At 43.0% G+C, this 11357-nt stretch overlaps 1 protein-coding gene across 2 annotated transcripts in view; it reads left to right on the top strand.

The window, feature by feature from the left end:
- Positions 1-11357, top strand: part of raph1a (Ras association (RalGDS/AF-6) and pleckstrin homology domains 1a) — an 82134-nt gene continuing 70777 nt past the window's right edge. For both annotated transcript variants that reach the window (XM_086265448.1, XM_086265447.1), the window contains exon 1: positions 1-208. The gene's annotated coding sequence lies outside the window, so the exon portion shown is untranslated. The remainder of the gene's footprint in view (positions 209-11357) is intronic.

The raw sequence follows: 11357 nt of genomic DNA, 5'->3' as shown, positions 1-11357 counted from the left end.
CCAGCCTCCAGTATCAGCAGCGGTGTTGGGATTCAGTGTAGCAGCAAGGGAAATCAGTGGAATCTGGGCTATCTGGGAAAAGGGCAGTCGGTGAAAACCGGCAAGAATCCCGGCGAAGTGTCCACCGTGACACCGCAGAAGCTCCCGGCGGACTCCTCGGTCCCGTCTCCCGCTGCTGGCTGCGGTTTTTCCTCCCTGGATCCGCACAGTAAGTAGCCCGATTCCTCGCTCACCTAAACGCATCTTCATCGCACCGCATTCACCCTTTCCCTCTCTCTCGGTAACCTTTGTGGATCAAGCACTAAAGCGGCTTCTCCTGGCTGCTGGAACACCGGAGCTTTTTCGTTTTGTGACAAATGCATCACGATTTCCATTCGTTAACATCCGCTGCAATAAGAGCTAATTAATTCCGTTAGAAGCTGCATGTGTGCAAAGAAAGGAGAAGGATGTGAGGGGGGGGGGGGGGGGGTGACAGAAAAAAGGCACTGGGGTGTCTGCATGTGCACACACGGGCTCGCTGCTCGTAGTGTCACACTGCGCCGGGGCCTGCTGCGCACACACTCCCGGCCTGTATGCGCAGGGTCGCCGGGGAACAGCAGCCGGCTTGCATCGCCTTTCCAGGCGGAATATCGGCGTAGCTCCGAGGCCAGGCATGCCGGGCTGACGCGAGCTAGGCGTGGCCTTCATATAGCATTACACAGATATGGGCGTGTCCCCCGCAGCTGCCTCACAACTCACTGCTGTCCTGTTAAATCGCATCCACATATTACGCGCATTGATGTGATTTGAGCATCAGTTTCCATTTTCGTGATGTTTTGTGTAATAAGCAGACGAAGGCTCGCCCCGAGGCTTCTTTAAAAGTCCTTCCAAACGCAGCATCATTAGACATGCAGGCCTGCCATCTGTCTGTCCTCCTCCCGTGCACCGTCAGGGTCTAACTTCCTCTCTTGTCTGTCCTCCTGCTCACACTCCTGTCCGTCTACACTGACGGACCCAGCAGGGTTAGAAGTGGTGGTCAGCCATTTTTTATGTGTGTTGCTGTAAGCTGTCAGGTGTTTAAATGACGTGACTCCACTCCTCAGTGTTGGTGGTTACGGTGTGTGCAGTGTTGTTTGTTTTTGAGTCCGTAGAGATGTGCAGTGGTATTAGGAAATGCTAGCAGGGCGGTTAGCTGAACCCACAACTGTACAACACACAGATTCACATGTCAACAACCGACCTTTTGGAAGCCTTTCCTGCACAGCCAGCCATATTATTGACACTAAATATAGGGGCGTGGTTTAGTTGTGTTACAGCCATTAGAGGTGTGGCTTAGCAGGCGCTGATTTGATACAGCTCCCAACAGGCCATGTTAATAATAATGCTAAAATTACACAAAATTATCTTATTTTTTAATATAATATGCAGACACTTACACAATATTTCTGCCAAACCACAGTTATTGTGATTGTTTTTTTTATAACCAAGAAGAATATCATCAGTACTTTTTATCACATGCTGGTATTACTATTTGAATTGTATGTTCCATGCTGGTGTGCATGGCTGAATGCGTGTTGTATAAAGTGCTGTGAGTGCTCAGGTAGAGTAGAAAGCGCTGTATAAGAACCAGTCCGTTTATCATGACCACTTCAAAAAGTAGTGAGATGGCAATGACGAAAGATCTTCCTTTTGAAGTATCCAATGGTTACTCATGTCTGTCTTTTATATACAGTCTATGAGAGAGAGCAGAATATGGAGCAGTTTCTCTGATTAACGTGGTTACGGTTAATCTTAAACTCCTGAGTGCAAACCAGACCGAACAGGCAAACAGCTAGAAGGGCAAACCTGCAGCTCCACATGGGAGATTGTTCCAGGAGCTTTGCTGGGAAGATTTCAGGTATGAACATCCTGACGCGTTCACTTGCCGTGCTCGTCTCTAAGGTTCTTCGACAGGCTTCCTCCTGTCGTTTCAGAGCGTCCGTGTCGAAGCATGTTGGTTTTTGCTGGTCAGATGCTCCAGCATCTCCATACAAGACTCATGTTGTTTTTCCTGCTCGTGTCTCCGTGGACCTGTTGCTACAGCTGCACACGTTTTTACACAAGTCTCTCCACAGCTACAAGATCTAAGCTTCATTCACTCACCATTGTAGTAAAAGGAAGGGCTGTGGCACACACTTTGTACCAATGTGTGACTGAAGATGTAGGAGCAGTGTAGTGTGTTCAGTCACAGAAGCCTGATGTAAGTGTACTGATGTAGTGCAACATGAAGTTGTACTTACAACTGATTTTGTGGGAATGAGACTGTGATCACAAACTCTTCTTTAACTGAGGAGTTAATCGCGTCCACTCGTGACACAAGACAGGAAATGATATATAAAGTATTCAGAATGATTTCACCACACTAACAGCTTTAAACGTTTCTCATTCAAATGTGTGATGCCTCATTTCAACCAAACGTTCTTAAAACCACTCGTAAAGGCGTAAACGTCTGGAACTGGGCTCGTCAGAGCTCCAGTCTAATTGTTCTGGCAGTTTTGAGAAGTCCCGCCTCGATAACGCGCTCGCGTGCGGCAAAGTGGGGCAGGATCCCGTGTCTCCGGGTGGTGCTGAGAGTGAACTGGAGTATAAAAATCTCAGATGCCCTAATTCCACTCAAGGCTTCCCCAGCTATGTGTGACCAGCCCCTGGACTACACTGTCCACTGTGCCCTCACTAACATGCTGATTTAGTCGCCTGGCGCCTTTTTAAACAGCGTGACACCATTTTTGATGGTTTTAGCATTGATGCAGTACGAGTTGCTGCTTATTGCTGGCAAGGTGTGGATTACATGTTTAAATTGTTTAAATATCGTGAAAATCATTTGGCTAACCATTGCAGGGCTCTCAAAATTTCAAAATCCCTGGTAGCCCTTCGGGCAGGGACTCTTCAGTTTTTGGTAGCCCAAAATAAATGTAAGTAGCCCGAATAAAAAAGAGAGCAATTTTTTTATTGATGTTTTGTTTCCTTTACAATATTATACATTAAAGTATAATATTGTAAAGGAAACAAAACATTCATCAAAAAATTGTTGAAACACAAATTACAACATTGTATAAAAATTACAATCATCAACTCAAACACTTGGTTCTAATTGAACAGAAATTTCTATGAACTTGTAAGAACTGTGTAGGACTTGAATCAGTCTGTGTCAGATCCTGAATTTGAAATTTCCACTGAAGTCACGGGTAAGAGACAAGTGGAACCAAGATCGAGGCCGTTTGCTTTTTGAAGTTTGCACAGACTGCTACATTGTGCCAGTGGTCGTTCACTCTTTGCAACATAGTAGCTGTTCTAAACTGATTTTCAGGTTTATTTTTAGTATGTTATTTGCAATTGGTGTTTGTTCTGGGAAAGATATTGCAGACTGAGCAATAATGCATTTCTTGCATTTCTCATGGGTTCTAATGGGGGCCTTTCTTAAAATGACTGGTCCCAGTAACAAAGGCGCTTGTCGACTCAGAAATCGAGAGAAAACCAACAACACAGCCGGCAGAACATTATGTTATTTACACGGGTGCACATAAGTGGTCCGCATGTGCGCATTCGCTGTCAAAATAAAAGACGCGCACCAGATAAGAAGTTGCAGCGCGCGTTTGCGTCCATATAAAAGGCTGTTTTTGTCCTAGAGTGGGATTTTCACGGCACATTCTGCACCACATCTCTGTGCGTTCATCATTTGTTTGAAGCCAGCTCACCTCCTGCAACCACTTTTCCAAGAATACGCGCTTCTTTTGTGGTTCGGACTCCTTCTGACATTTGTTTGGAGGTGGAGGAACATCACAGTAATTGCTTAAAGGAGCTTCTTCGACATCTTTAAGAGTTCTAAACAAATGTCTGTCCTCCTCCAGAAAATCTTATGTACGCAAACACGCGTTGCAACTTCTTATCTTGTGCGCGTTTTTTATTTTGACAGCGAATGCGCACCTGCGGACCACTTATGTGCAGCCCTGGTTATTTAGCTCGTCATGTTGCAGCCACAGAAATTCTTTTGTCCATGAAACCATGAAGCTGCACTTTCTTTTTGCCTTGTAGTCTGATTTGTCACAACTTTTCCGTTTTGTGGTAAGCTTTTCTTTGGCTGTCACTTCTTCACCCTGACCTGTCTTATTTGGCTCAGCAGAACTAAAATATATATCTGTCTGTGAAGGTTCTCAGTCATCCAGGTCATCGTAGTCAAATATATATCCTGCTGCTTTTACACACACTCACATAACGCTCAGCGATTCTCTGCGCGATCAACCTCTCACGTTTAAGCTGCGGGAGATTTCACTTGTCATGTTTGCATAGTGAGCTAACGATTGATAAGACGATGTCAGAGGAATTGGTGCACAAATTATCATCACTCACAGATCAGTGCTGTCGCTCTCTATACACAGTTCGCGCGATTGCAAAGTGAAAGCAAAAAACAAGCGCAAATTCAAACGCGATTTCAATATGTCACATATTGACAGTGGCTCACCGATGCCAATGACATAATTACCCAGCTACATTTCCGAAAGAATGCAAAAGCATTGACATATATTTTTCCTTCCTACAATAGCCCGACGGGCAGGGCAGAGAGAGATTTTGGTAGCCCGACTGGAAAAATCACTAGCCCCGGGACGTCGGGCTAGCGATTTTGCGAGCCCTGCATTGCAGTTAAACTCACCTAATTACCAAGCGCATAAACATTATAAACAATAATATATTGTTGAGTAATCATCACTGCTAATAAGTATACTGGTTGCTTTTCTTGGCAAACCAGAACATGAACAGGCTTCGCTGATTTGGTGCAAGGAGCATGTTGCATAAAGCACTTAATGCTGGGCTCACACTCTGCAATTTTTGGCCCATTTTGAGCTGATTTTTGAGTCGTGCGACCTTTTTGGTGATCGGCCCGAGTTTGCCCTTCATCGTGCATCGTGTAGTATACGTGGGGCAACGACAAGCGATTAACACCTCACGACCAGCTCCCGATCATCAATCGCTTGGTCGGGAGGATTTCAAACAAGTTTGAAATCCTCCCGACCAAGCGATTGATGGTCGTGAGGGTGTCACCACATGTCGGTGAAAAAATCGCACAGTGTCTGCCCAGCTTAATGAAGCAGCTGTGAAAACCTGCGCATGTGTGGTACAAGTACAACCTGGGGGGAGAAAAGGTGATGTTCTTTATTTCCCAGATATTTTGATCAAATATTACTGATAATTATACTGCATTGCACAAAAGTGTTGAGGCTCTCTTCAATATTTTGCTCCCAACCAGTCAGAATTTCCTGTAGTCTTTTAAAGCAGTGTTGAGCTGCCAGGCTTCTTGGGACATTGGCTGCCTTACCCACCTCAGCTCACCAAGGCAGTACAGACACTGCCTTTTAATCCAGTCCTTGTACCCATGAATCATCCAAGCATAAAACACCTAACTAGAGAGAGATGAGTTAGTGTTGTGTTTACATGTACCAGACTTAGCAGTTGTGTCATTAGCTTGATTTTGTTCCCATTTCTGTGGTTGAATCCATGAAAAATGCTCCAATGGAGACACTTTGGAAAACTGCACCTCTTCCTCCTGTAACTATATACACTATATATCTATGTGCACTGAACAGATATATTTTAACTTTCATGTAGAGTCTTAAGCACAAGACATTTTGCTTCACCGAGGTTTATTAAGGTTTTACAGTAACAGGGCAGGTAATGTAAGGGGAGAGTTCTCCGGTAACTAACCTTCCCCAATACACACTCAACGTCTTTGAGTGTTACAATGTTACCAAAACAGTAACATTGTAACAGAGATCCTGAACACATCACGATAAAATATCATACGACGATATAAACACACACACACACACACACACACACACACACACACACACACACACACACACACACACACACACACTTTGAACTACACTGAAGTGTTTTAAGAACCTATGTAGTTATAAGATTATATATTAGTAATTAGGATTAATGTGTGGCCTTTGACCATGCTGTGACCTATTGTCAGAAGGCAAAGCAAAGGGCTAACCTGAGGGTGTCCCCTTGGGCAGGGCCCTCAGCCAGGGCTGCCCGTACCCTGGCCTGTACCTGACCCCTGCAGCTGTGTTTGGACGGGTGGGAAAGTTACTCAGCAACAGGGGGCGGGGATACTGATCCCTATATATCAGGGGACCAGAGGACACCCCCAGCACTCGTTTCCCCTCTGCTGATGCTCTCTGTCCGTCTCTGTGTTGTTCTGCTGTCTGTGCTTAAGGCTGTACACCCCGGGGTTTTGCTTTGCTTGCTTTCTGCTATGTAATTCTCTTGCTAAATGTCTGTATGTATTTTTCCTGCTGTTCATATGATTCAGTGTATTAAACTCTGTTCCAGAGCATCTTTTTAAGTGTCTTGATTTTAATTGGATCTAAAGAGGTTGGATCTCCACATCCTTGGTGGGAGAAGGTTATCAGGATGGCTTCAAAATTTACGACCACAACCTCAGACACTTATTTCTACTGTTAGGTTTAGAGGTGCTGGCCTCTCTTTTACACCAGCGTCACTACAGTAATGGGGGTGGGGCAGAATGCAGATGGTATGTAAACTGTATGGAGATCCTGTTAGACTGTCGGTTCGAATGAATCAGATTGACTAATAAATACGCATGGTGGTCAGAACAAAACAGTCCGGTACAAACTGCAGCAGATGTTAGTAAATGAGGTCCAATGATCTCAAACATGCTGCCAATGCAGTAAAACATACATGGGTTGAAAATAGGGCTGCCATGATTACTATCAAAATCGTCGACAACTAACTTAATAGTCGATGTGTCGTTTGAAGCTTTGTAAGATCCCGAAAGATACAGGAATAAGTAGTAGGATTTAAGAGTGTAATAACGGACTGAAACAGAAGATGGCAGCACTGCATGTACAAGGAGTCCAGCTGCCGTCAAACCCCGAAGAAGAAGAAGCTGTGTCCGGTATCGTAGCTGTGTCCAAATTCAGGAACTGCATCCTCCTGAGCCCGCATTTGTAGGCCGATTACGTTACAGCGACACGACAGACTGTCCAAATTCGAAGACTCCTCCAAATGTGGCCTTAGCCGTGTAAACTTCAAATATCTGTTCGGTTTATCAAGACATCACATATTTGCAAGAGCGCTCCGACGTTTTCGGAGACGTCTGTTACCGACCAGCTCGATAGTGGGGTTCAAGGCTCACTAGAGCACAGCGAGAACAGCGGACTCCCTGCACATCATTTTCAACCCCCCGCGGCCTTTGGCTACTCAGGTTAAGCATGATATATAAGTCACTTAGATAACTTAAAAATGTTGTTGTTTGGCTTTTTTCAGTATTTGTTCCTGAGTAAATCGGTTTGGCTGAGATTAAAGTTATAGTTTTTACACAGCTGAATAAACGTCAAGCAGAGAACTGATTATCAGAAGTGTGAGACGGTGGAGAATATACTCCTGTTATATTTTAGATAGCAAGGAGCAGACGGCTGAGTTTATTAAACTTCACCAAAACAATCTGCAAACTATCATCTTGATTATTTTTAGTTAGCACAGACCTGAAACACTTCAAGCTGTAAGCTAATGATAGTCAGTGTTGGTGAAGTTTCTTGAAAAAAGTAATCAGTAACTAATTACTGATTACTTCCTCAAAAACGTAATCCCGTTACTTTACTGATTACTTATTTTCAAAAGTAATTACTTAGTTACTTAGTTAGTTTTTAAAAACACGATTTACAACCTGAATAGGTGATAAAGGGGTAGATCTTTCAGCCCAATTCTACTTTTTCTGCATAATCCATCATACAAAATGTAATCAAATGGAAAAGTCTCTTTTTAAAACTTGTTTTATCAGTTTTAATCTTTTAACTTTATGCATCAAGCAAACATTTAATTATATGCAACATTCTCTGACTGGAAGAAATTAGTTTAACATTTAAACCTATTCCAGCACATAAAATAAAATATTTTTTGTGTTTACACTCACTCTTTCAGATGCAAGTAAAACACAGCAGAAAATAAATAAAGTCAAAGACTCAGCGGTCCTGTTGCTCTATTTTCACCTGTAAAGCAGGAGTGGGGTAGGCGGAGGTTTACCCTGGTGCAGGTGTGCCGCGGTCAGTGGAAGAATCCGTGAGTTTCTCTGTGAGTTTCCCATTACGTCGTAGCTACTCGGTGCTTGCTTGGAAGTTTAGGGGTTTTTCGCTGTAAAAAGACGTTTTCTTCCCACGCACAGCGGACGCTAATGTTTTTGTCACTTTTTATGGAATCAAACTCAAAGTAAGGTCAGTACTTCCACGCTTTAAACGCTGCACGCTCATACTCTCTCCTGCACTCGATATATGATCCATTGTTGATCTGCACACAGCTGTTGTCACGAACGTCGCACTCGCTTATGTCACTGTCATGAGACATTCTCGCAAAAAAATATCACGGTTTTAGTAACGCAGTAACGCAGCCTTCCTACAGGAAAGTAACGGTAATCCAATTAGCTTTTTTGCAATAGTAATTCCTTACTTTACTCGTTACTTGGAAAAAAGTAATCGGATTAACGCGTTACTGCCCATCTCTGCTGATAGTTGTATAAGAGCAGATGCACGCTGGTGCAATAAGCCGTACGTTTTACATGATCTGATTAGTCGACTGTCAAAATAGTCGTTTGTGGCAGCCCTAGTTGAAAAACCAAAGTGCAGCTGTGTCATTCATGGTCTGGCCTCCTCTGCAATCTAACAGAACAAAAAGCAGCTGACATCCAAAGAAGAGCTTTGGAGCGCCCTTCAAAAAGCTTAGAGAAATATTTCTCAAGACTATTTAAGCAATAACTGGAAAGCTTGCCTTAGAGTTCAGGCTGTATGGACGAATGAAGGCGGTCATACCAAATACTGACTGTCAAGCTCAACTGTTTCATACTTGATATTTCCATGGATGTCTGCACATGTTTCAGTAACTGCACCTTTTTCCCATTTTCCTAAAAAATCGAAAGAAATGTGGGAAGACTTTTGCACAGCACCGTACCTGCTTTACATCTTCACCAACTGCCCAACAATAAACTATAATACACATAATAACTGTAAAATGATGTGGTACATAGATTATAATTTAACATGTAATGAGGGCCGTAGGTCGATGATCGATTTTGTAATCGTATCACCAGACCTGCGACCATATTCAATTCAATTCAATTCAATTTTATTTATATAGCGCCAAATCACAACAAAAGTCGCCTCAAGGCGCTTCATAGATACAGAGAAAAACCCAACAATCATATGACCCCCTATGAGCAAGCACTTTGGCGACAGTGGGAAGGAAAAACTCCCTTTTAACAGGAAGAAACCTCCGGCAGAACCAGGCTCAGGGAGGGGCGGCCATCTGCTGCGACCGGTTGGGGTGAGAGAAGGAAGACAGGATAAAGACATGCTGTGGAAGAGAGACAGAGGTTAATAACAGATATGATTCAATGCAGAGAGGTCTATTAATACATAGTGAGTGAGAAAGGTGACTGGAAAGGAAAAACTCAATGCATCATGGGAATCCCCCGGCAGCCTACATCTATTGCAGCATAACAAAGGGAGGATTCAGGGTCACCTGGTCCAGCCCTAACTATATGCTTTAGAAAAAAGGAAAGTTTTAAGCCTAATCTTAAAAGTAGAGATAGTGTCTGTCTCCCGAATCCAAACTGGAAGCTGGTTCCACAGAAGAGGGGCCTGAAAACTGAAGGCTCTCCCTCCCATTCTACTTTTAAATACTCTAGGAACAACAAGTAGGCCTGCAGAGCGAGAGCGGAGCGCTCTAATAGGGTGATATGGTACTACAAGGTCATTAAGATAAGATGGGGCCTGATTATTTAAGACCTTGTATGTGAGGAGCAGGATTTTGAATTCAATTCTGGATTTAACAGGAAGCCAATGAAGGGAAGCCAAAACAGGAGAAATATGCTCTCTCTTTCTAGTCCCTGTCAGGACTCTTGCTGTAGCATTTTGGATTAGCTGAAGGCTTTTCAGTGAGTTTTTTGGACATCCTGATAATAATGAATTACAGTAGTCCAGCCTGGAAGTAATAAATGCATGAACTAGTTTTTCAGCGTCACTCTGAGACAGGATATTTCTAATTTTAGAGATGTTGCGCAAATGGAAGAAAGCAGTCTTACATATTTGTTTAATATGTGCGTTGAAGGACATGTCCTGGTCAAAAATGACTCCAAGGTTCCTCACCGCGTTACTGGAGGCCAAGGTAATGCCATCCAGAGTAAGAATCTGATTAGATACCATATTTCTAAGATTTTCAGGGCCGAGTACAATAACCTCAGTTTTATCTGAATTAAGAAGCAGAAAGTTAGCGGCCATCCAGGTCTTTATGTCTTTAAGACATTCCTGCAGTTTAACTAATTGGTGTGTGTTATCTGGCTTCATGGACAGATAGAGCTGGGTGTCATCTGCATAGCAGTGAAAATGTATGCTATGTCTTCTAATGATACTGCCTAAGGGAAGCATGTATAATGTAAACAGAATTGGTCCTAGCACTGAACCCTGTGGAACTCCATAATTAACCTCAGTGTGTGAAGAGGACTCTCCATTTACATGCACGAATTGGAGTCTATTAGATAGATATGATACAAACCACTGCAGCGCAGTACTTGTAATACCTACAGCATGTTCTAATCGCTCTAATAGGATATTATGATCAACAGTATCGAACGCTGCACTGAGGTCTAGCAGGACAAGCACAGAGATGAGTCCACTGTCAGAGGCCATAAGAAGATCATTTGTAACCTTCACTAAAGCTGTTTCTGTGCTGTGCTGAGCTCTGAAACCTGACTGAAACTCTTCAAATAAACCATTCCTCTGCAGATGATCTGTTAGCTGTTTGACAACTACTCTTTCAAGGATTTTTGATATGAAAGGAAGGTTGGAGATTGGCCTATAATTAGCTAAGACTGCTGGGTCTAGAGATGGCTTTTTGAGTAAAGGTTTAACTACAGCCAGCTTGAAGGCCTGTGGTACATAGCCGATTATTAGAGATAGGTTGATCATATTTAAGATCGAAGAATTAATTAATGGCAGGACTTCTTTGAGCAGTTTTGTAGGAATGGGGTCTAAAAGACACGTTGATGGTTTGGAGGAAGTAATTATTGAAGTTAACTCAGAAAGATCAATTGGAGAAAAAGAGTCTAACTTAATATCAATGGTACTAAGAGTAGCTGTAGATAATATTACATCTGTGGGATGATTATTGGTAATTTTTTCTCTAATGATAAAAATTTTATTTGTGAAGAAGTTCATGAAGTCATTACTAGTTAACGTTAAAGGGATGGTTGGCTCAAAAGAGCTCTGACTTTTTGTCAGCCTGGCTACAGTGCTGAAGAGAAACCTAGGGTTGTTCTTATT

Source organism: Aulonocara sp. 'chitande type north' Nkhata Bay, linkage group LG16 (assembly GCF_057382095.1).
Source record: "Aulonocara sp. 'chitande type north' Nkhata Bay isolate Kocher_YH1m ecotype deep benthic linkage group LG16, A_spYH_male_GT1.1, whole genome shotgun sequence".
NCBI classification, from domain to species: Eukaryota; Metazoa; Chordata; class Actinopteri; order Cichliformes; family Cichlidae; genus Aulonocara; species Aulonocara sp. 'chitande type north' Nkhata Bay.
This window is presented reverse-complemented; position numbering and strand designations above follow the sequence as displayed.